The sequence below is a fragment of the Nelumbo nucifera genome, chromosome 5 (genome assembly GCF_055504915.1).
Source record: "Nelumbo nucifera cultivar China Antique chromosome 5, China Antique-T2T, whole genome shotgun sequence".
In the NCBI taxonomy this organism is placed as follows: Eukaryota; Viridiplantae; Streptophyta; class Magnoliopsida; order Proteales; family Nelumbonaceae; genus Nelumbo; species Nelumbo nucifera.
Window position 1 is genome coordinate 7,698,595 of NC_142653.1, and position 10,332 is coordinate 7,708,926.

Sequence of the window (10,332 nt, forward strand, 5' to 3'; positions counted from 1 at the left end):
AATATTAATTAATTAATTGTATTTAATAAATGATAAAATATTAACTAATAAAGAATATTACTAATTACCTAATTAATTGATTAATAATTGTTATTAGGGTTGATTTTCCCACTATTTCCCCTTTTGCAACAAAACAAAGGAACAATAAAAATTTTCATCCATGTTTCCTTTCCCATCCCATCCCATTCCATCATTTCCCATCTCACAAAAATCTTTCCTCAAACCAAACACAGCGTTATTCGAACATAAAAAGATGGTTTTCTTGTTGTTGTTGACCTGGATAGTCGAACCATTTGGCTTAAAAAAAACTATCAATTCAATTGGTTTCGTTTTACCCTACAAATGAAATTTTGCCAAAAAACACTGCCTTGGTTAGCGACGGTTTTTAATCATTTATTATTTTAAGTATTTTTTTTTAATTTGCAATGAATCATCTATTCGGATTGGACGGTCGAACTACTGACCCAGAAAACTGGTATCCGTGTCCAAAGCAATTCCTGATCAGTTTTTAAAACATTTGATGAAAGTTAGGAGCTCTAGTGATCACAAATCATAATGCCATTGTTTTGTACACATGGGACCCACACCCATGTATGAAAGTATCAAACATTGGCTTGTTTACTCTATTGGATGTGCAATCGATTATACACAGCATTGCAAGCAATGGATTTGGAAATGAGAGCTAAACCTAGCTTAATTGGCCTGGTGGGGGGTAAGATGATATTTGTTTACTAAGGTTGTTCACTACCCCAATAAAAATAGGTAATGCTTGTTGACAATAGCTTAATGGCTTTAAGCTGTAACTGAAGTCGGCCGAATTAGCAATTTAGCATTTTACGTTGCTTGGAGTTGTAGTTTTTGGTCTAAGCCATTCAAATTTTGACAAAAACCAGCTCAAGTCTGCCCAAGTTATACGTCCACTATAGGGTGAGCAATCAGTTTATTTGGTTTGTGGAATAAATCGATTTTTTTTAATGGGTTAGATCTATCAATGGACATAGAACCGATGGTTCACGGTTCCAAACCAACAACTCAAAAAATGACCATATGGTAAAATGTAAATGGTGAGAATAAATGTACACACAATCCATGCAACCAAAACTCGCACACCTCGTCTAAAAAAAACCCATAAATATAATGCATTCTCTTGTACATCTTCTTAAAGTCACATGTCTCTCTCTTTCTCATTTTAAATCAACTAAATACAACTATATGGAGTATTTTTCTTAAAAAGAATTACTATATAAACCTTTCTTCAAATCTAACCAAATACCGCAGTTGGTGGTGAAGTATATCCATCCAAGGTTCGATTATGATATTGGAAATATATCATCCTAGAAAAACTCATAAACAATGAATATATATATATATATATATAAAAGTGGTAATTAATCATGAGGTTTTTGTCAAAATTCATGGGGGAAGGGGTGATTGGTAAAAGCCATTACGGTATCATGTTTTCTTGGCACATAGGTTTTTCATCCAACGAAAGTTAACTTTATTAATTAAAGCCTATTAGTATATATTAAAACAAAATTAGCCACGTTAAACGGCCTCTCCTTTTACCTTTCCCCAATTAAGGTTTATCCTTAGTTCCCCATCTCTCTTCAAAATATCATTCATAATACTCTCAACTAATGGTGCATCTTGGGTGGGTTGGGTCAGGTTGAAGGTCAACCCAATCTCAACCCTAAAGGTGTAAACCTTGGGCTTGAATTTGGCCATGCTTAAGGTTAAGCCCAGGTTTAATAACAAAGGCCCAACCCAAACTTAACCCAACACAACTCAGGTTAGGCATGGGCTCGGGTTAGGCCGGTCCGAGTTAGTTGGGCTTGGGTGGATTGGTCAGATTTGAAATAATTTATGTATATTTTACATAGTCATCTTTTATTGGGCTCTATAACCCAATTTAAGAGTAAAATTAATTGAAAATATGTATAAATTTCATTCGCAAATGTATTTAAGCATACTTTATACATAAGCACAATTAGATAAAAGATATTTTTTATATAAATATAATATACATATGTATGTATTTTTAGCGCAAGCTTAGATTGGGTTGGGCTTGAGCTATCAATGGTCTCAACCCAAGCCCAACCCGTGTTTAAGTTAGATCCGGGTTTTTTGCCCCATATCCATTCCATGTATCGCCCAAAAACTTAGGCCCAACCCAGGTAGGCCACAGTCAAATTGTACTCCTACTCTCAACTTGCCACCTCAGCCCCCTTGTTTGCCCCTTCACTAGAGCCCCACCCATTTGCACTCATGATTTATATGAACTTTTAAATTAGGGTAGAATAACATAGAGTTTTACTAAAATAACCATACAAAAACTATAACTTGGTACATCTCTAACGATTCTTTGAGCCAACCCTTCCACCACAACAATCTTACCCACACTAGGATCTCCAATCAAAACTGGATTAATGTTCTTTGTTCTTCTTGAAATAATCCTTATCACTCTTCGTCTCTACCAATGACTGGGTCTAGCTTCCCAGTTTGCTCAACAAGGTCACGAACACAAGTCTCTAGTGCCTGAAAATGGGTGTCACCGGAAGCACTTTCTGATTTCACTCTTGCCACACTAACCCCAGCCTCCTTTAGGAGATCTCTGATTTGGGAATCCTCAGGAAGATCAAGAATCAACTGATCAACGACAAGATGGGTATTGCCGCAAGATTTCTACAACGATTGGGCTCGCCTGATTACCTTAATCAAAGAAGTGTTTGAGGAGATCTCCAAAAAGAAAAGAAAAAAGTGTTGGGATAATTTCTCCAAGACATGAATCTCTGAGATTGACGCGTGAGAAACTGTCAGAATACAACTTTGCCATCTAGACTTCAAATGGCGGAGTCCTCTATAGCAGCGTTTGGACTTATAGCCTCCACAGGTCTGCACACCATCTCCATGGCATGAGTCTGAACTTGATGGAGCTTCACGGGTGGGAGATTGAAAAAGGAGAAAAAGGGTGATAATTAGCAAATAGGTTATTCAAGTTAAAGTCTATTTTAGGGTTATTTTAGTAAAATTTTATGTGAAATTATATATATAAGGGTAAAATGGGTATTTAGAAAATAATACATCAATCAAACGTTTTTTGTTTGGGAAAGTTGCAGAATGGAGGTTTATGTTGAATTTTCTAAAAATTTAGGAGAGTTTTTTTATTAAAGTATAACTTGAGGGGAGATTTTTATGATTGTTAGAAAACATAGGGGAGGTTTCTGTATATTACCCTTTAAAAGTTTAAATTATCTCCTACTCGAGATCACATCTCTGTCTCACAATGCCCCACAGCACATCCCCGCCATGTATTGGGAACATCTCCCAATGATGACATCATCAGCTCTAGTACTATCATCGGGAGATGTTCCCAATACATGTCAAGGATGTGGTATGAGGCATTGTGGGGCGGAGATGCGACCTCCTCCAACTCTCCTATATTCTCTCTACTTTTCCATAAAAATAGGACCCTAACTTAGTAAGATTTGGTTTCCCAAATCAAACAATATGTGAATATAGGGGAAAATCTATGATGGGGAAAAGATATGGTAGGGGAAGAGTTTTGACCAATCAAAATTCACCTATGATTTTTTACAAATAACACCTGATTGACTACCACTTTTATGATTCCAATTGACTGGTCAAAAGTTTTTCAGATATCATATATTTTCCATATCATAGTTGAACCCGAGAACATAGTGATTCATCAAATAGAAAAAAAAGGGGGGCAAGGTTAAGTATGAAGAAAAAGGAGATCAATGGACGGTTTTTGGTTTTTGTTTTTTTAGTTGAAATCATGAATTTAAATTTCATCCAGCCATAATCCAAATTTCAATCTATTTAAATTAAAAATGCAAAATTGAGCGACTCTCATTGGGGGTGTAACTTGAGTTTGGTTTAAACCAACTAAGCAAAAAAATAACATTTGAGTTGGATATGGATTTAATTGGTTCAATGAAGAGTGTCATGGCTCCTTTTGCCTCAATTTCCTTAACCGTAACAAATCTCGTGCAGGGCTCCCGGCCAATTAAGGTGAGGTTTGTCATCAATGCTGTTGCTCCAGAAAACTATGATACATCAATGTTACATTGGAAAAATTGGTGCTTTAGAAAACGGTAATATATTTAAAACCATTTTTTCCATAAAAAATGGTGCTCCAAACCACACCTTAGAAATAGAGAAGGCGTGATATGGGAAAATGCCGAATTCGATGTTTTCTCAATTTGGAGCTTATTGTTGCTAATGAGGACATGATGTGGACTTCCTATAATGGGTACCAGTGCTGAAAACAGATATAGAGCACTGGTACCAAACATAAAGTGTCGTTGTTGCCCCGTGAAATGTTTACCTGACAACAACATTTCCAAACAAAAAAAGACATAATTTTCTCAGAGAAATGATGCTTGCAACCCACACATATACAACACTGTACAGCATCGGACGATTGAAGGAAAAACCTTGGCTCCTTGAATGAAAGATGATTGCGTCCTTCCACTATTTTCATTAGACATGCCATGTCGGATTAACCTGCATATCTAATAGAGTTTGAAGTTCATAACCCTCTGTTAAATTCTCTTCCCACAAACAAAAGCAGAATACGAGAATACCCAAATATGAAATATGGTTCACGAAGCCCTGGGGGTTTCCTTTTTGTACCGGAGCTTGAGCTTCCCGCATCTACTTTCGTCGTCTGGCGACGTCGTAAATTGTGGCTCGTTTCGCCTTTGGCAATGCTCAACCCAAAATCTATCTTTGCAAGGGGGCCACTGCTCTTGCTTGCTCTTGACAAATCGTGTGATTGAGTCATACTCCGAGCAATACAGCAGTGCAGAACCGGGTTTGAACATGTTTTTGTCTCTTTCATTACAATTTACTATTTTAGGGGCAAATGGAGTTTAAAATTTCAGGATCCATTGTTGTATAGTGGAGGGCGGAACTTGCTTTCCCTCGATCTTTGTGTGTCTCTATCTTCTCTGATCTGTAAGCCTGTGCTTTGTCTGTTTAACTCTCCCCATCTGCCACTACATGAAGATGAAGAGACAAGCCAGTAGGCTAGGGCTAACGGTTTTGATGTAAATGAAAGACAACAATCCTTCAACCATCGCAGAACCAGTTGTGCTTGTCAAAGTAGTAATCTTCAATGTTGAGAAGAATCAATCCGCATCTTCCAACCCCACTTGTGATGGTAACACGAGGACTGACTTACCCATTACATTACATGGTGGATTGATCCCTACTCCCTAGTCCTAGTGGTTAATCCTCAATGTTGCATGAATGCTACAATTAATGATCTTTTCAGCATAGAGGATAATTATCGTATATATTATGGATCCATATCATTAGAGGATAAAAGCTACAAGACCATTGATCAAGAATACCATGTTTTTCTTTCAGATTAATATGGGGAACTAGGGAAAGTTTATTTTCCTGGGTATCACATACCCTCTTAGGTGGGTAAATAACTTTCCCACATGGGGGGAAAGATTCCAATACTTAAATGAGACAAAAATGCCCCATTTAATAATAGATTTTTATGGTTAAAATTGTCATTTTCTTTTTACTTGGCAAATAAAAGAACATGGGTAAATACACTTACCTGGGTGAAGTGTTTTCTAAGAAAAATTTACCCAAGCAACTGCATTTACCTGGGTAAGTAACTTACTGAAAAGCGAACGGGGCCCTAATAGCACCGACGAATGAAAGTAGCCACTGGAAATTTTGTGACTAGGGATTTGTGGGTCTTGGGGGTTTTTGTTTTCGTTTTGGGGGAGGGGGACCATGGTTTTCGAACTGCCATTGACCCGGATGGTCGGACCATTCGGCCCGGGAACCGTCTAGGCAACTGGTTCCATTTTACCCCAAACCTGGTTCCTAGCCAAAAACCGATGAATCGGTCAATGACCCATTGACCCGAGCGGTTGAACCATTGACCCATTCAACAGTTTTGGCCATTTTTTATTTTTAATTATTTTTCATTTTTACTATTAGAATGGGCCATCCATTCAAATCAAACGGTCAAACCATTGACCCGAGCTATTGAACCGTCAACCCATCAACCTGTTCAAAAGTTTTGGCCATTTTTTATTTTTAATTTTTTAATTTTTATTTTTACTATCAGAATGGACCATTCGTTCGAACCGTCGACTCGAAAATCAGTGGTGAAAATGTTTCAATTTCCCGGTATTTTTTAAAATCATGATGGGAACATCTAAACAACAGTTTTTTTTTCCCAAAAACTCTTTTAAATGAAAAATACAATATCACATGAACAATTCTTTTTTTTACAGAAATGATAATAACGAACATATAATGGGACAATTCATCCAACGCACGAATAGGTTAAATGACCAATGGAGAGTCAAACTTCTCATTAATCCTTCGTGTCTCTATACTGAGTTGAGCCAATAAAAATAGAGGGAAAGACGCAATCATCAAAGTTTTTCCTTCAGGCTGGGAGCAAGATAAATGGGGAAGGAAATTGCTAAGAAATTGGGTCATGCGCCACTTTGAGTGAGAGAGTTTTTTGTCAAAATCATTTACAAATGGTTACTTGTGGTCAATGAAACGGTGTTTTTTTACCTTATTTTGGCAGGTGTCACCATGGAGGTCTGAGTGGAAGTGGAACCACTCCAGCTTAGGTAGCTCACAAAGACCTTCTTGTATTATGGGGCTAATGACAAATATCCATGAACTTTCATTCGCGACAATACTCTCCTAAACCTTTACTTTGCCACAAATATCCCCAACCATTAAATTTGATGACGGAATGCATTAAATCACTAAATTGCTCATCTAAACTTTTCATACTTTTTTATTGCTCTTTTCTCTTAAACCCAAACCAACCTAAAAGACTAAAACTGTAAAACATCTCCATTTTTTTCCAAATAAAATCAGTTAAAATAACAACAATCATTCCCTTGCATAAAAAAACTTTTAAAAAGTTTCGGTTTATTTCACTAATATGAATGTCTCTCAGCATATTGAAGTATAAAAAATTATCTACTAATTTCTCTAATTAATAAATAAAAAAACAAAACAAAACCATAAATTTATATCTATCGGAAAGAAACATCTACCATTTCATTTGAATATTAAATTCAGTCAAAATTTTGTAAGGATCTATTGGAGCAACCAAAAAGGCTTCAATTCAATGTCATATTTAGAAAACTAATTTAAAGAGAAAGACCCCAAATACTCAAAACATATATTATTGGCCCCTTTTTTTATATTGGTGCTATATACCATTAATAACTTCACCCTGACCTTTTTTTTTCCTTAGATTATATTTGGTTTGAAGGAAAATGTAGGAAAACATATACAACCCTTTTATTGGTTTACCTGTCTTTCCCTTCGTTTCCCTATCTTTTTCTTCAAATCAAACATAACAGTAAAATGCTGATTACGGAATTTGATCCCACATCAACACTACGACAAACCAAACCAGCTAACACGCCAATAAACCAGCCCTCGGATGGATGGTTCATATATTGGCCATGGAAAAATACTTGCTAAATGACGCCGAATTTAACCGATGGAATCATATCGGAGGGCATATTTATCGAAAAGTGGAAGTTCAGGGGTATTTGTGGCAAATGGAAGTTGAGAGGAATGATGGTCATTTGTCACTCATGGGGGTAGTTGTAATTCATCCAAAAATCGAGAAACTTCGAAAGGGGAGAATCCATGCTTCTCAACTTCTCACAGCTTAAAAAAAAAAAAATCTCATAGCTTCCTTGCGGCTTCGTTTCCTTATTTTTAATTTGCAGACATTTCAAAACTTCTTTTAGGGTTTAAAGAACATTGTTAGTTGATGAAGGAAGATTTGGCCCGACCTCGCAAATCACGCCATGTGGCAAAAAACAAGTAGCTCGGCACTTAAAACAGCATACCGAGGGTACAAACACCAAAGGGAAGAGACCAGCGGTCCGAACTTCCTACAAGGTGCCCAAACTCCCTACTTAGAGCTCAAACTCCCTACAAAGTGCCCGAACTCCCTACTTAGAGCTCGAACTCCCTACGAGGAGCCCGAACACCCTGCAAGGTGCCCGAACTCCCTACTTAGAGCTCGAACTCCCTACGGGGAGCCCAAACTCTCCCTTTGGCCCCGAGTCACACAAAGCAGAGACCCGAACTGGCCCATCTTATGACAGTTCGGGGGCCCCCTTATCCGAACTCAAGACTTCGCCTCACGCACCGCTCCAGGCACTTCGCTTCCGGAGCATTGAACTGGACGAACCACACCGTACCTGACACCGAAGGAGTCCGTATCCAGGGGCAGCACACCTGACTGACTTGGGATCTGACGCTTGACGGCTGCATTTCAAACGACCACCTGCCACTGTCACCTGTCACCGCTACCTCCAGTTATAGAGATGGCTCCGACAAAAAGAGTAGTGACGGTTCTGCCCCAGCAGAGGCGATGACGCCCGAACTGGCAGAAGCACGGAAATACTCATTCCCGACCTGACAGGAGTCTAGGAGTGAGTGCGCGAAGTGGTTATAAAAGGCTCTCCACCCCCCAAAGAGGAGGTATGCAAAACTTTGCGCTATCTGGTTTTATCTCGCCTTTGAAGGATTCTAACTTAAGCTTCGGAGCCATTACACCGGGTTCTCCCCGGAGCTTCATCATCTCCTCTGTTTCAGGTTCCCTACTACTCAGTTCAGAGGCAAAGTCGTTGACAGCTAAGACCGGCCGGATTGCGCATAATCAATTGGCGTCGTCTGTGGGAAACGCTTCAAAAAGCCTCCCTCCAAACTCTCATAACCACCTTTTCTTCTTCAAAAAACCCAACACTCATGGCCTCTTCCAGCAACGCCGAACGTGGCACGAAGACAAACACCACTGGGGAACAACTTCAAGTTCTCGTGGTGTGCGTTGGACAGTTCACCATCCCCCTTTCGGTGGATGAAATCCCCAGCTTGAATGCGCCATAAGCAATGGCACCCGTAAACCTTCATGCCACAAGCATCCCCTTTCCTCCCCCTATTGAGACAACCTTTACAGAACCGACTACCGTCCCCCTAGAAGCAGCCAAAACCGGTTGGACGACCTGATGCAGTGCATGCGGGCAATGCAAGCCCAAATGCAACAGTTCCAGCAACACCAGCTTCACCAGCACCAAGTGTTGCACAACATCTCCCAGTATCACTATCAACAGCAGTTCCCCCAACTGCCACTGAACCAACCACTACTTCCACCTCGCCACCCTGCTCCGAGGCCGGTCAAGGCCTCCCTGTAGGATGGACGCCCCCACCAAGGAAAGGCCTCCAGGCCCCAGAACCCCCCTAACAGCCAGGCCTCGTCCCCAGGCCGAAGAGAAAAAAATCATCCCCGCCTCGCAGCTCGCAGGCGGGTCGGGAACCTCGCCTGCGAGATCGGCACCTCGGCGCTCCAAGCCCGAGTTCCCGCTCACGGAAAACCGATTCAGCGCCCTGGCGGCAGACTACCGGCATTCCGGGAACATCGAGCTCGGCAACACGGAGGCCAGCAGCGCCAGTACAAGGTCCACTCAACAACGAAGTCGCCGAACCGCTACCTGTGTCCTGTCAGAACTCAGAGGCAAAGAAGAGACGAGCTCGGACGAGGTAGAAGCTGCCCTGATTCTCTCGGTTCCTTCCCCCTCGCATCAGAACTCCTGGCGGTCCCCTTACCCAGAAATTTCAAGCTCCCACTTCTGGACAAGTACGACGGGTCCTTCAACCCCAACGACCACGTTGACGCTTTCCAGTCCCAAATGCACCTCGCCAAGGCCAGCGAATCGTGCATGTGCACGGCCTTCACCACCACCTTCAGGGGGGTAGCCCGCACTTGGTACAGGAACCTGGCCCCCGGGTCGATAAAGTGCTGGGCCCAGTTCGTGCAGGTCTTCACCGCACACTTTGTCACCAGCAAACGGTGCCCCAGAACAGAGGAAAGCATCTTTGGAGTAGTCCAAAGGGAAGGAGAATCCATCCGGGGCTACATCAAGCGATTCAATGAAGCATGCTTGCAGATACCGCGGTTGGACCCCGCGGTGCAGCTCGCGGCGGCCAAAAGAGGGGTAACGCACATAGAATTCAAATGGCACATGGTAGCTAACCAGCCCGCAACCGTGGCCGAATTCCTCAAGCTCGCGGACAAGTTCATGAGGACAAAAGAAGAAATCAACCAACGAACCGAAGGCGGGAACGAGAAAAGAAAGAGGGAAGGCAAGCCCTCCAACCCAGTCGACGGGAAAAACCCGGCCCGAGAGCCGAAGCCGAACTAGTCGTTCCGAGCTCCCCTAGCAGTTCGGACGGATTACACGCCGTTAAACACAAGGCAGACCAAGATCTTAATGACGATCAAGGACG